At 46.6% G+C, this 13316-nt stretch overlaps 1 protein-coding gene across 1 annotated transcript in view; it reads left to right on the top strand.

Moving 5' to 3' along the window:
• The window catches only part of PGBD5 (piggyBac transposable element derived 5), a 143396-nt gene that overhangs the window by 108730 nt on the left and 21350 nt on the right, over nucleotides 1-13316 (top strand). The gene's annotated exons all lie outside the window — the stretch shown is intronic.

The following is a 13316-nucleotide window of genomic DNA, read 5'->3' as shown; positions in this document are numbered from 1 at the left end:
TGGAAGCAGTGACAGACTTTATTTTGGGGGGCTCCAAAATCACTGCAGATGCTGACTGCAGCCATGAAATTAAAAGATGCTTGCTCCTTGGAAGAAAAGCTATGACCAACCTAGAAATGTATTAAAAAGCACAGGCATTACTTTGCCAACAAAGGTCCATCTAGTGAAAGCTATGGCTTTTCCAGGAGTCATGTACAGATGTGAGTGACAGTTGGACTATAAGGAAGGCTGAGCCCAAAGAATTAATGCTTTTGAATTGTGGTGCTGGAGAAGACTCTTGAGAGTTCAAACCAGTCAATCCTAAAGGAAATCAACACTGAATATTCATTGGAAGGACTGATGCTGAAGTTGAAACTCCAATACTTTGGCCACCTGATGCAAAGAGCCAACTCATTGGAAAAGACCCTGATGCTGGGAAAGATTGAAGAGCAGTAGAAGGGGGTGACAGAGGATGAGATGGCTGAGTGGCATGACCAACATAATGGACATGAGTTTGAACAAACTCTGGGAGATGGCGAAGAACAGGGAAGCCTGGCGTGCTGCAGTCCATGGGGTCACAAAGAGTTGGACGTGACTTAGTGACTGAACAGTAAGAAAAAAGCTTAGTGACATAAGCCAGACACAGCAAGGCAGACTGAACTTGTAGGAGATGGTTCCCCACAGCCTGGGGCAGGGTGGAAGGGTTCAGGCCCAATGTGGCAGGCAGCCCCTAGCACCCTTGTTCCTGATGCCCTGGGACCTGCACACGAGATTTCTTCACAACACGTGATGCTCGAGCTTGAAGCTGAGAAAAAAACCCGCATTTTACATTTGTTTTTTTCTGATTGAAGTTCAGAGGGTGGAAGGGGGACTTCAGTCCCTGAGTCTCCCAGGAGCTCAGCCACCAGTCAGTGGTCCCCCAGCACCTCCCTCTCCCCAGGCTTTCCCCCCACCTCAGAGGAAGGAGGGGAGGAGGTCGGCGGGACTTCCTGACCCAGGAAGTGGGGTCTGTTAATACAGACTCAATTGGCTGGAACTGATGCTTTATTGCTTAGAACAACAAATTTGAGAACACCCTCACCTGCACCCTTTTCAGGTATCTCTTGAACAGGGGGCCCTGGGATCCTCCCTGCACTCCAACGTCCCTTACATGGAATCCAAACCTCTCCAAGCCCAGAGGCTGTTCATTTCTCTTCCTAAAATTGCATTCACTCACTAGCACCAAGGAGCCCCCTTTCCTGCTGCTGGCCCTCCATGGATCCTTTCAAGACCACAATCAAACTGTGGCCAGCATCCCTCTGGGGACCAGTGGACTAGCGGGTGTTGTTGGGTCACCCTCCCAGGGAACACCCTCACTGTAGTAACAGCCTATTAGACTGGGTCCTCATGGAAGGGGCAGCAGGGAGACTCATGACCACCCCCCTCAAGGATTTCCTGGAATTGTGTGTATGTCACCTTTCATGGCAGATAGAAATTACAATAGCAGGTAGAGTTAAGGCTGCTAGTCAGCTGACCTTGAGATGGCAAGATTGTCCTGGGTCATCTGGGTGGGGTGGTGTAATCACAGGAGCCTTTCCCAAGTGCATTCACAGAGGAGTATGTGACTATGGAAGACTATGAGAGGAACCACTGCCAGCTTTGAAGACGGAAGTGACCAAAAGCCATGGAATATAGATAAGCTCCAGGAAGAAGCTGGGGAAGGCATGAAAATGGAATCTTCCCCCAGAGCCTCCAGAAAGGAAACTGACCCCACAGATGCCTTGGGTTTAGCTCAGTGAGACCTGCACCAGACTTCTGCACCAGGACAGGGAGACAGCATGTCTGTATTGTCTAAGCCACCTAGCTGGAGGGAATTTGTTACAGCAACCACAGGAAACTACTAGAGTGGGGACTTGAGGCCCAAGAGTGCTTTTGAGGGCAGTTGGGGCATTTGGGGCTTTCTCAATAAATATGGGGGCTTCCCAGGTAGTACTAGTGGTAAAGAACGTCCTGTCAATTCAGGAGACCTAAGAGACCTGGGTTTGGTCCCTGGGCTGGGAAGATCCCCTGGAGGAGGGCACAGCATCCCACTCTAGTATTCTTGCCTGGAGAATCACATGGACAGAGGAGCCTGTTGGGCTGCAGTCCATAGGGTCACAAAGAGTCAACCATGACTGAAGTGACTTAGCATGCACGCATGCAATAAATATGGCTTTGACAGGTATTCAGCATATTATTTCTGTGGCCTCTCGGAAGAGCAGAATGAGCAGGTTTTAATGGAAGAAGCTGGAATCGGGGGATGGGTCACAGGAGGGTATCTGGCTTTGTGGTCTCCAAATACACAGAGGTCAGCATGGGTACTGCCTTCTGTGCTTCCAGTGCAGCATGCGAGCTCCAACTTCTCCTTGTGGTTGGGAGGAGAGTGAGCAAAGTGACGTTTAAACAGAACTGTTCAGGGTAAAGCTACGTGACATGGATATTGTCTCAGGTGAAGCCTTTGGACTGAGCCCACCTGACTTTATCTGTCACCTAAACAAAGGATGGTAGCACAGGACAGGTGACCTGTGATCTGGTATAGGAAGAGCCCGGACCTTAAAATGCAGCCTGCTGGGACAGAGGTGCATGCCAGGCTGGAGGCACGGATGGCAGTTTGGAAGAGCCTGGAAGATGGATCTCTCTCCAGGTTTTGAACTACCTGGCCCAGGGCCCCTCCAGTCTTTCCAACTCTGCACCGTTTCCCCTAGGCCGACCCTGCATTTAGGGAGGTGGAGGCAGGGCCTGGCGTTATGTTGACTGGCCACATGCCTGCAAGATGAAGTGGTTCTCATGGGGTAAGAGAAAACTGGGCCTTTGAGGCAGGACCTTTGAACTGAAGCCAAGCTCTGTTGCTCACTGCGGTTGCAAATAAATTATGGATCCTCCTTGACCCCTCAGTTCATCCTCTTTTATGGAAAGATGAAGAACTACCTCACAGTGTGACTGTAAGGGTCTTGTCACAACACCCAGTGACTAGCTGAGTGTTTCCCAGGTGCCAGCCCCTGCCAGGCTCTTGATCTGCATTATCAAACAGGATAGGGTCTAGGGAAACGCTCTGGAAAGCACTGTGTTCTTCTCCTGGGGCTGCCGTAGCAAATTACTAAAATACAGGTGGCTTAAAATGACAGAAACGTATTCACTCACAACTCTGGAGGCCACAGGTCTGAAGCCAAGATGTTGGCAGAGCTACACTCCCTCCAGGGTCTCTGAGGAGAGTCTGTTCTTTGCCTCTTCTAACTGCTGTTGGTGGCTGGCAGCGCTTGGCCAGCGGTCACAACACTCAGTTTCTGCCTCTGCCTTCATTTTACCTTTTCTTCCATGTGTGGCAACACTCCCCCGCCTCTCTCTTTTTAAAAACAATTGTTGACAAAGTCATATATATATATATAGGCTTTCCTCATAGCTCAGTTGGTAAAGAATCTGTCTGCAGTGCAGGAGACCTGGGTTCAATTCTTGGGTCAGGAAGATCCCCTGGAGAAGGAAACGGCAACCCACTCCAGTATTCTTGCCTGGAGAATCCCATGGACAAAGGAGCCTGGTAGGCCACAGTCCATGGGGTCACAAGAGTCGGACACGCCTTAGTGACTAAACTACTACTGTTTAATTAATTTACTTATTTTTGGCTGCACTGGGCCTTCACTGCTGTGTGCAGGCTTGCAGCGAGCAGGGCGACTCTCCAGCTGCAGTGAGTGGGCTCCAGAGCACATGCGCAGCAGTTGTGGGGCAAAGGCGTTGTTGCTTTGCAGCATGTGGGATCTACCCAGACCAGGGATCAAACCTGTGTACCCTACATTGGCAGGTGGATTCTTTACTACTAGGTCACAAGGGAATCTCCTGCTTCTCTTTTATAAGGACATTTGTTATTGGATTTAGGGCCCTCTTGGACAATCTAGGGCCATCTCTCCATATCATGATCCTTAAGTTAATCACAACTGCAGAGACCTCTTTTCTTTATGAGGTGTTGGTCCTTTATTGGACTGGAACCTGGTGGTTCGGAGTCGACGATGAGAGAGTGAAAGAAGGAAAGAGGCCAATATTCCCTGGGTTACGCAGCTGGCTTTTCGCTCCAGGGAATCAGCCAGAAATAGAGATAGAGAAAGAGAGAGAGAGAAAGAAAGAAAGGCAGACACGGGGACCAGAGCTCTGATGGAGCAAAGGTGTTTTAATCAACATGGTGTAGGCATATATACTGTCTTACAAGGTAGTTATTCTCAGCAAAGATAAAGATTAAAATTCCAGACTTACAAAACACAAGGCAATCCCTATTAAAGAGAGAAAAGGGTACTTGTCACCATAATGAGAAACTAACAAAGGAAATGCCTGGATTCCTCAGCCCCGGGAAAGGCTGCCTCTCCTCTTAATTCCTGAATATTCAGGAATTAATAAGGGCCAGAGGATTCCTGACAATGAGGTAACATTTACAGGCTCCAGAAATTAGGAATTGGGACCTAATATCTTTGCGTGGCCACTATTCAGCCAGCCTACGACAGTCCATCCTCTGGTCCCTAAAGATTCATGTCCATCCCAACTGCAAAATTTAGTCACCTCGTTCCAACATCCCCCAAAGTCTCAACCCACTCAGTATCAATTCAAGTTGAAAATCTCATTTAAATCTCATCAGCTCAAAAGTTTTCAATTAAAACATCTAAATCAGATATCGGTAAGACAATGGAAGTGAACCATCCTGGGGGAAAATAGCTCTCCTCTGAACCTGTGAAACTAGAAAATAAATTATTGATTCCCAAAATACAAATGGTGGGGCAGGCACAGAATAATAGTTATAGAAATTCTCATTCCAAAACCTGGAAAGGGGGGCCACCAATCCAAAGTCCTTTCGAAGCTCAGCAGAGCAGCTTCCATTAGGGTCAAGGTCTGGGAGTCGTCCTCTGGGGCTTGAGGTTCTATCCTCTGGTCTGTGGCTCAGACACCAGGGATTAGGATCTATTATCTTTGAAGGAAAGTGAAAGTGTTCGTCACTCATTCGTGCCCCACTCGCCCCACTCTTTGCAACCCCATAGACTCAAGCCCGCCAGGCTGCTCTGTCTGTGGGATTCTGCAGGCAAGAATACTGGAGTGGGTTGCCATTCCCTTCTCCAGGGGATCTCCCTGACTTAGAGATTGAACCAAGGTCTCCTGCATTGCAGGCAGATTCTTTACTATCTGAGCCACTAGGGAAGTCTAAAAGCCTACAGCACCCGGTATTCCCGGGCGGTCTCCTGTCCAAGTACTAACCAGGCTTGGACCCTGCTTAGCTTCTGAGATCAGCTGAGTTTGGGCATGTTCGGGGTGGTTTGGCTGTAGTGGTTATTATCGACTCTGCTGCTGGTACCATGCTGGTGTCAGTTGTTCAAAGTGTGTTTTTTCATAAGAGTGTGTTAGAATATAATTTAGCACAATTGCATTCTACTAGTAGACAATTCTGACTGATGATCATCATGCAGGCTGCCTGGGCCTCACTGCACCAAACTTTTCCCTTTTTCCTTTCTGGCCTTGGGGTCAGCTTGAGGACAGCCATTCATGCTGGTTGTTTTTTTGTTTTTTTTCCATCCTGTGCAAAGGCCTCAGCAAATGCAACCACCCCAGCCCTCCGCAGGCCCCCTTGGATTCTGAGGAGCAGGGTGGGGAGGAGGTACTCTCGTTTCTTCAAGCGGCCACCTGTTGGTTCATAGCAACCTGTAAGGCAAATTGGTTTGCACAGGGAAGTGACCGCTGAGCTGGGTGCCCAGCCCTGCCGAGCCACCAAGTCTGAGCTCTTCCATCACCTTGGCCCCCAGAGAGGGGACTATTCCAGGAGGAATCCCACAGATTCCTCTTGGGAGGTCCTGTCCACAACGTCCCCCTCACCCCCATGGTGCCTTGGAAGGACCCAGACGCCACATGTTCTGAAGAAGCCAGCCAAGTCCCTGCAGAGCAGGAAAGAGGCAGGTTGGGATATGGCCTTGTGGTGTGAATGTTCCTGGCAGCGGGCCCTCCTCCCAATCACAGATCCCTCTCCTTCTGTTCAGCTACTGGGACACCGGGTGTCTGGAGCCCTCAGGTGTGACTGGAGCTGTGCCCCACGTTCGTGTTCCCCATCCCCCTGCTCACCTCCCTCCTCTCTAGATTTCTCTCCAGCTGTCTGGTGCTGCCCAGCGCCCCCTTAGCCTCTTCTGGGGGCCTCCTCAGAACCCGTCTGTCTGTGTCCTCAGAGCCCGGGGCCTAATCTGGATTCAAGCCTGGTGTCTGGCTTAGCCCATGTGCAACGAGAATCGTGTGTTTTCCTAACAGGAAAATGCCTCAATAACAAATGTCTTGGGAAGAAGCCTTCACTAGCCTCCTGGAGAGAAGGGCTCTTCCTTTCCACAGTGACGGGTGACTCACAGAAAGAGCCCTTGGCCAGGTGTTGGGGCATAGGCAGAGTCTCTAAGGACCCCCATGGCCCCATCTTGTGATTGAATAGAGGTCTGGCTCTTCTGCAGGAGTCTGCCCACTCTGGCTGCCTATGAGGCTATCATCTGGTTATCAAGGGAGCTTGGTGAGTGATTAGTTGATGCTCAAATTAAAAAGCAGTGTGGTCTTCCCTTCGGTAAGATTCTTGTATCCATTGAGAGATGGATTTTCATGCGAATGCTGCAGGTGGTGTGACAGACTGCTGGGCAGTGGTAGTCTGAGGTGAAGGGATCGTCTGAAGTCCGTCAGTCCCATCACCGGGCAACCTCTCATGGAAGAGCTGACTTTGGACCCTGGCCACCGGAATGCAGACACAGACCTTGCCACCTGGTCCTTCATCAACGGTGTGATCACAGGCATATTGGAGACCCTCCCTGCCACCACAGGCTTCTAAATGTAGAGAAGGCCCTCACCATCTGGATCCTCTGTCTCTGGGGCTAACTTAGTTAAAATAAAAGGAAGCAGTGGTGAAAGACCATGTTAGGGAGGAAAAGTCTGAGTTTTATTGAGAGAGATGCAGCTAATAAAATTCAGGTCAGGTATGTGAGACTCAAGCTGCAGGTCTGAGCAGCTCCTTCCCCAAAACTATCTTCATGAAAAGAGACTTAACAGACAAGAGTATTTCTCACTGGCAGCTCTGCCCCTCACCCTCCCTGGATGACAGCCATCATCCTCTCAGGAGCCCTGCTGTCCCAGGAAGAGGGGGGCATGGTGGATGTTTCCCAGAGTGGGGGTCAGGCTGGCCAACAAGCCCAGGGCCTCAGGAACCCTCCTCCTCCACTTCCCCACACACTCCTTGTAGCCTGGAGCACAGGGGTAAAGGCGGCCTGTATACAGGGACAGAGGGACATGTGGGGAGTTCCAGCTGCACGGCTTGTTGGAGCAGCCAGCATCCCGGTTGGGTCCTCACTGCTTCCCCTAAAGAACTGGCCCAAAGCCCATACAGTTCCTTATGGTGCTGATACCAGTAACCAACTCAGCGATCAGCAGAGACCAAAGGAAGAATCTGCACTCAAGTGCTTTCTTTAAACACACCTTTCAGTTCTAGTCCATCCTCCTTCCAGGAAGGTGGTGGAAGTGGGCCTATCTTAGTTTATTTATCACCAAACTCCCTGATCCAGGAGAGGAAGATCAGGGCTGGTTAGAAGGTTAGAGTCACATACAGACCTTCTCTCACAGTCCAGGAACCAGTGTTAGCCTCAAGCCAGTGCCCAGGAGCCACTTGGCACTGGATTCTTCAGTCCCTGCTTGGATCAAGCCGTTTTTTTGCCCCCAAGAAGCTAGTTGTCCATGTTTGAATACTTTTTGCAAGTCTTATTCAATTTATCACCTACTTTGATCTTTAGCGTAAGTTGTGTCACTCAAGGCCTCTGACCCTAAGGATTCCAAGTTGAAATCACAAAATGCAGACCTATGATATGAAGTCCCTCTGAGTCCCAGATGAGGAAAGTGGTTTCCTATGAAGCAGGCTGGAGTAAAGGCACAGCAGGAGAATCACACTGTCCTATCCTCTCCCCATTTTCCTGATGAGAAAACAGAGCAGAGAGGCTCAAACACCAAGATCATATAATCAGTGCTCAAGCTGGAGCCCATGAAGCTGGCCATACAGCAGTCTGGCTCCAGAATCCACAATCTAAACACCACCCTCAACCGCTCCACAAGGCCACCAGAGGATGCAGCAGCCAGCATTTACATGAAGACGTGTGGGACATTCCACCATCTGACAAGGGCTGCAAGCTAGTCATGGTCTGAACCAAGGGGTGTGCTCCTCACAGGGTGGTCCTAGGAACCACTGGGAGAGTTTGTTGGAAATGCAGATTCTCACAGAATTAGTAGTTTGGAGCGTGGGGCCCAGGAGATTCCAATGCCCTGAAGTTTGAAAAGCTGGTCCAGTTCACAATGATCCAACTCAAAAGCCAGCCACAATGATTCTTCCTTGGGAAACCCTGCGGACACAGCAATGCTTGCCCCACTGGTCTTGGACTGGTGTGACATCGATTTTTTGTTTGTTTTTCAGCTGCCAGAGGAATTGAAATATGCGGCAAGATTTGAGAATTACACATGTCATACAAAGGGCAGGATTTTGAAGTCTGAGAACTGGGCTCAAATGATTGCTCTGCTGATCACTGAGTGACCGCTACATGACTCAACTCTTAAACATTCAGTGTTCCACTTTGCTCATCTGCTGTGGGGTGGGTAGAAGTGAGGATTGAAGGAGAGCACTCATAAGGCAATGAGCACGGTTTCCGGCCACCCACAGGCCCCATCTTTCAATCAGCAGCCTCCCCAGGCTCCCCAACTGGTGCCCGAGCACTCTGAGAGTGTTGGAAGGAGAGCTGGGATGCTGGGGGTTCATCACGGGTTATGATGTTAAAGAAGTTGTCCAGTGCTGAGGGTTGACCCTGCAGACGTGTGTACTCTAGGACATCTGGTTTGGAACTGGCGGGAGGCCAGTCTGAGCTGCACATGGGTTTGGGAATTCATGAGGGCAAAAGCCTGAATTAGTCTTCCAGAGCTGCTACAACAAAGAAGAGTGGTGGGGAAGGCACAGGATAGACATTCCCTTTCCAAAAGGGAGACATTGGAAAGAAGAAAGTGGTAACAGTGGCAAAGGAAGTCTAAAACCTTCCATTAGAAAGACAAACTCCATTAGACTATAAAGGTTAAGAACAATCCTCTTTGATACTACAAAGAAAGAAAATTACAGGCCAATATCTTTCATAAATATAGATGCAAAAATCCTCAACAAAATATTAACAAGTTCAACAATATATAAAAGAGGTCATACACCTTGATCAAGTAGGATTTATCCTGGAGATGCAAGGATGCTTCAATATCCTCAAATTAATCATTGTGATACATATACCACATTAACAAAAGCAAGGATAAAAATCACATGATTATCTCAAAAGACACTGAAAAAACATTTGACAAAACTCCATTCAAAATAAAACCTCTGATCATAGTTGGTATAGAGGGAACATCTATAAGTTGTGTCTGACTCTTCTGCAACCTTATGGACTCCTCTGTCCATGGGATTTCCCAGGCAAGAATACTGGAGAGTGGGTTCCCATTCCCTTCTCTGGGGGATCTTCCTGACCCAGGGATTGAACCTGGGTGAGGATTCTTTAGCATTGAGCCACCAGGAAAACCCCAGAGGGAACATGTCTCAACATCATAAAAGTCACCTATGACAAACCCACAGTTAATATTATATTCAACAGTGAAAAGCTGAAAGCCTTTCCTCTAAAATTAGAAATAAGATAGGATGCACACTCTTGCCACTTCTATGATGCATAGCATCAAAAATCTTAGCCACAGCAATGAGAAAAGAAAGAAAGAAAAAAAGGTATTCAAATTGGAAAGGAAGAAGTAAATCTATCACTATTTGCAGATGATATGATACTATATATAGAAAACACTAAATAAAGGCTTCACCGAAAAATTTTTTGAGCTAATAAATCAATTCAGTAAAGTTGCAGGATACAAGGATTAATATATAGAAATCTGTTGCTTTCCTATACATTAATAATGAACTATCAGAAAAGGAATTCAAGGAAACAATCCCATTTACAATTGCAGCAAAAAGAATAGAATACAAAGGGATAAACTTAACCAAGGAAGTGAAAGACCTATACTCTGAAAAGTATAAAATATTGATTTTATAATATCAAATTGATGAAATTGAATGATACAAAGAAATCACAAAAGTGGATTCTTGGATTGGAAGAATTAATAATGTCGAAATGTCCATTCTACCCAAAGCAATCCACAGATGTAATGCAATCCATATCAAAGTACCCATTACATTTTTCACATAAATAGAATAATTCTATTTATGAATGAATAATTCTAAATGAATAATTCTAAAATTTATATGGAAACTTAAAAACCCTGAATAACCAAAGCAAACTTGAGAAAAAAAACAAAGCTGGACTTATCACACTTCCTGACTTCAGACTATACTACAAAGCTACAGCAATCAAAATAGTATGTTTCCGGCACAAACACAGACACATAGATCAATGGAATAGAATAGAGAGCCCGGAAACAAACCCATGCACTTACGGTCAGTTAATCTATGACAAAGAAGGCAAGAATATACAATGAAGAAAAACTAGTCTCTTCAATACTTGGTGTTGGGAAAACTGGACAGCTCCATCTAAAAAGAATGAAATTAGAACAATTTTCTCACACCATATACAAAAATAAACTGAAAGTGTGCTAAAGACCTAAATGTAAGACTGGAAACTATAAAACTCCTAGAAGAAAACACATGCAGAACACTCTTTGACAGAAATTGTGACAATATTTTTAAGGATCTGTCTCCTTAGGCAAAGGCGACAAAAGAAACAATAAACAAATGTGACCTAATTAAACTTAAACATTTTTGCCCAGCAAAGGAAACCATTGACAAAAGGAAAAGACAACCTACCGAATGGGAGAAAATATTTGCAAATGATATGACCAACAAGAAGTAAATATCCCAAATATATAAACAGCTCATACAACTCAGTATCAAAAACAAAACAAAACTAACTTGAATAAACAAATGAGAAAAGGGAACTTCAGTACACTGTTGGCAGGAGTGTAAACTGATGCAACCACTATGGGAAAACAGAATGGGGTTCCCTCAAAAAACAAAAAGAGAACTACCACATAATCTAGCAATCTAGCTCCTGGGTATATGTCTGAAAAAAACAAAAACACCAATTCAAAAAGATACAAGTACCCCGTGTTCATAGCAGAATTATTTATAATTACCAAGATATGAACTTGGAGAAGGAAGTGGCAACCAACTCGAGTATTCTCGCCTAGAAAATTCCATGGACAGAGGAGCCTGGTGGATGGGAGTCCATGCGGTCACAAAAATTGGACATGACTTAGCAAATGAGCACACACACACACCAAGATATGGAACCAACCTGTGTCCATCAACGGAAGAATGGACAAAGAAAATGTGGTGTTCTATACAGAATACTACTCAGCCATAAAAAAGAATGAAATTTTACTTCTGCTTCATTGAATATGCTAAAGCCTTTGACTGTGTGGACATGAGTGTGCACTATTTAACACATTAAGAAACACATACTATAAAAATATTTTGATAACCATATCATTAGTTGTCTTGGTGATCTCAAGACATGAGTCTCACTCACTTGAAAACAAAGGGGCCCCACATTGCCAGCAGACACCAGAGGACCAGGGTGAAGCCTCCTCTTATGACGGATGCAGGAACCTGTGACCGTGTGGCCACCCTGCCCATCCAGCTGCTTCCAGAATTCTTTTAGGGATGACAAGTGTGGTGGGCGCTGTGTTTGCCTGAGCAACTGCCCCTCCCTGTCCTCCTGGCCAGCAGATCTGCCCAGGAGTGAGGATGGTGGTGCTGGGAGGTGACTGCTGCCCACTGCCCAGGCACCTGAACACTTGCTTTTCACTAAGTACCTTTCTGGATCTAGGTGGGAGCTGGCAGGGGGTGGTCAGGCAGAAAGCAATTTGTTCACAATGATATCAAGTCCCAGGATCAACTTGGAACTCTCACCCTGGGGCTTCTCGTTTTACGAGATAATAAATGTTTCTTAATTTACATTGCATGTAGTTGGGATTTCTGACATTCTTAATGGAAAGTGCTTCAATAGAGAAGTCTGTACAATTCAAGAGCACCATGGACAGTTAATTTCTGGAAGCTCTTCAGAAACCCTGCACCGTTCTGAGTTCCCATGTCTTGGCCCTCGATGGAGGACCCTCCCCTTAACCACCCCAAAGATTCTCTCCATTACCTTCAGGAGGCCAGGGCCTTTCTAAGACTCAATCTATTTCCCTAACTGTGTTCAGTGTGGTTCACAATCTGACGGCTCTGGATGTAACCTGGGGCGGGGACCAGTGATGGTCTTTTCTGCAGCCTCCGCCCAGCATCCAGGCTGGGCCCACAGGTGCTCAGGCAAGGGCTGCTGGGTGAATATGTCTGACTACTTCTTTGGGACCCCACAGATGCAATGGCATTTGTAAATAGGATGTTTATCATATCCAGGTACACATAATACATAAATCAAATACATAAATATTGTATCATCAGTAAGTTGCTCAGGAATATATAAGAACATCTGTGAAGAGAATTTTCTTCTTTTAGGAGAGTCCATGGACAGAAGAGGGCATGTGAATGTTTTATTTTTCTGGCTGAATGTTTCTCAGAATGTGAAACATATTGCAGAATCTAATTGGGATAAGATGAGTTGGGATAAGTACTTTGCTCTATTTTTGCAAATCTGACCCTCCCTGCTCCAGCCCATGGCTCGTATAGCTCCCTTCTCCCCAGAAATGGCCTCCACCACTGACCAGACTTACCCAGTCTTGTCTCTAAATATCCTACCTGGAGCCTGCTGGACACTCTGCTTATTCCCTTTTTCCGGCATTTAACGTTTCCTCCCCTCCTAGGTCTTCAGGGTATCAGTGCAACATAGTTTCTCAGAAAATATTTACTGGATGAATGAACTTTTCCCTGCAGCTAAAGCAGGAAACACCCATACACACACACACACACAAACACACACACACACACACACACGCATGCATGCACACATGATTCCTAAAGGCCCCTAATGTATACTGCACAATTATGCTAAGAGAGCTCTTTTTGTTTCTCAGATGGCAGGGGAGCAAATTTTGGTTGCCTCAATTAATGGAGAAAGACGATGCAGAACGGGGCCTTCAGAAAGTTCAAAGCACTCACTGGTGAATCTTTTCAGCCTCCCCAACCTCACTGCAAATTGCTAAAGAACTGGCAATGTTGTGTTTCCGTGACACACTTGTGGGGCTGCTCAAAGGCTGAGGATGAGAGGGAAGAACCCAGCCAGCCTGGGATGGAAGTGGACAGCCCAGGTAACTGGTGAATA

This window comes from Dama dama, chromosome 15 (genome assembly GCF_033118175.1).
Source record: "Dama dama isolate Ldn47 chromosome 15, ASM3311817v1, whole genome shotgun sequence".
Classification (NCBI taxonomy): Eukaryota; Metazoa; Chordata; class Mammalia; order Artiodactyla; family Cervidae; genus Dama; species Dama dama.
The sequence above is the reverse complement of the archived record's forward strand: the minus strand, read 5'-3'. Positions and strand labels throughout refer to the sequence as shown.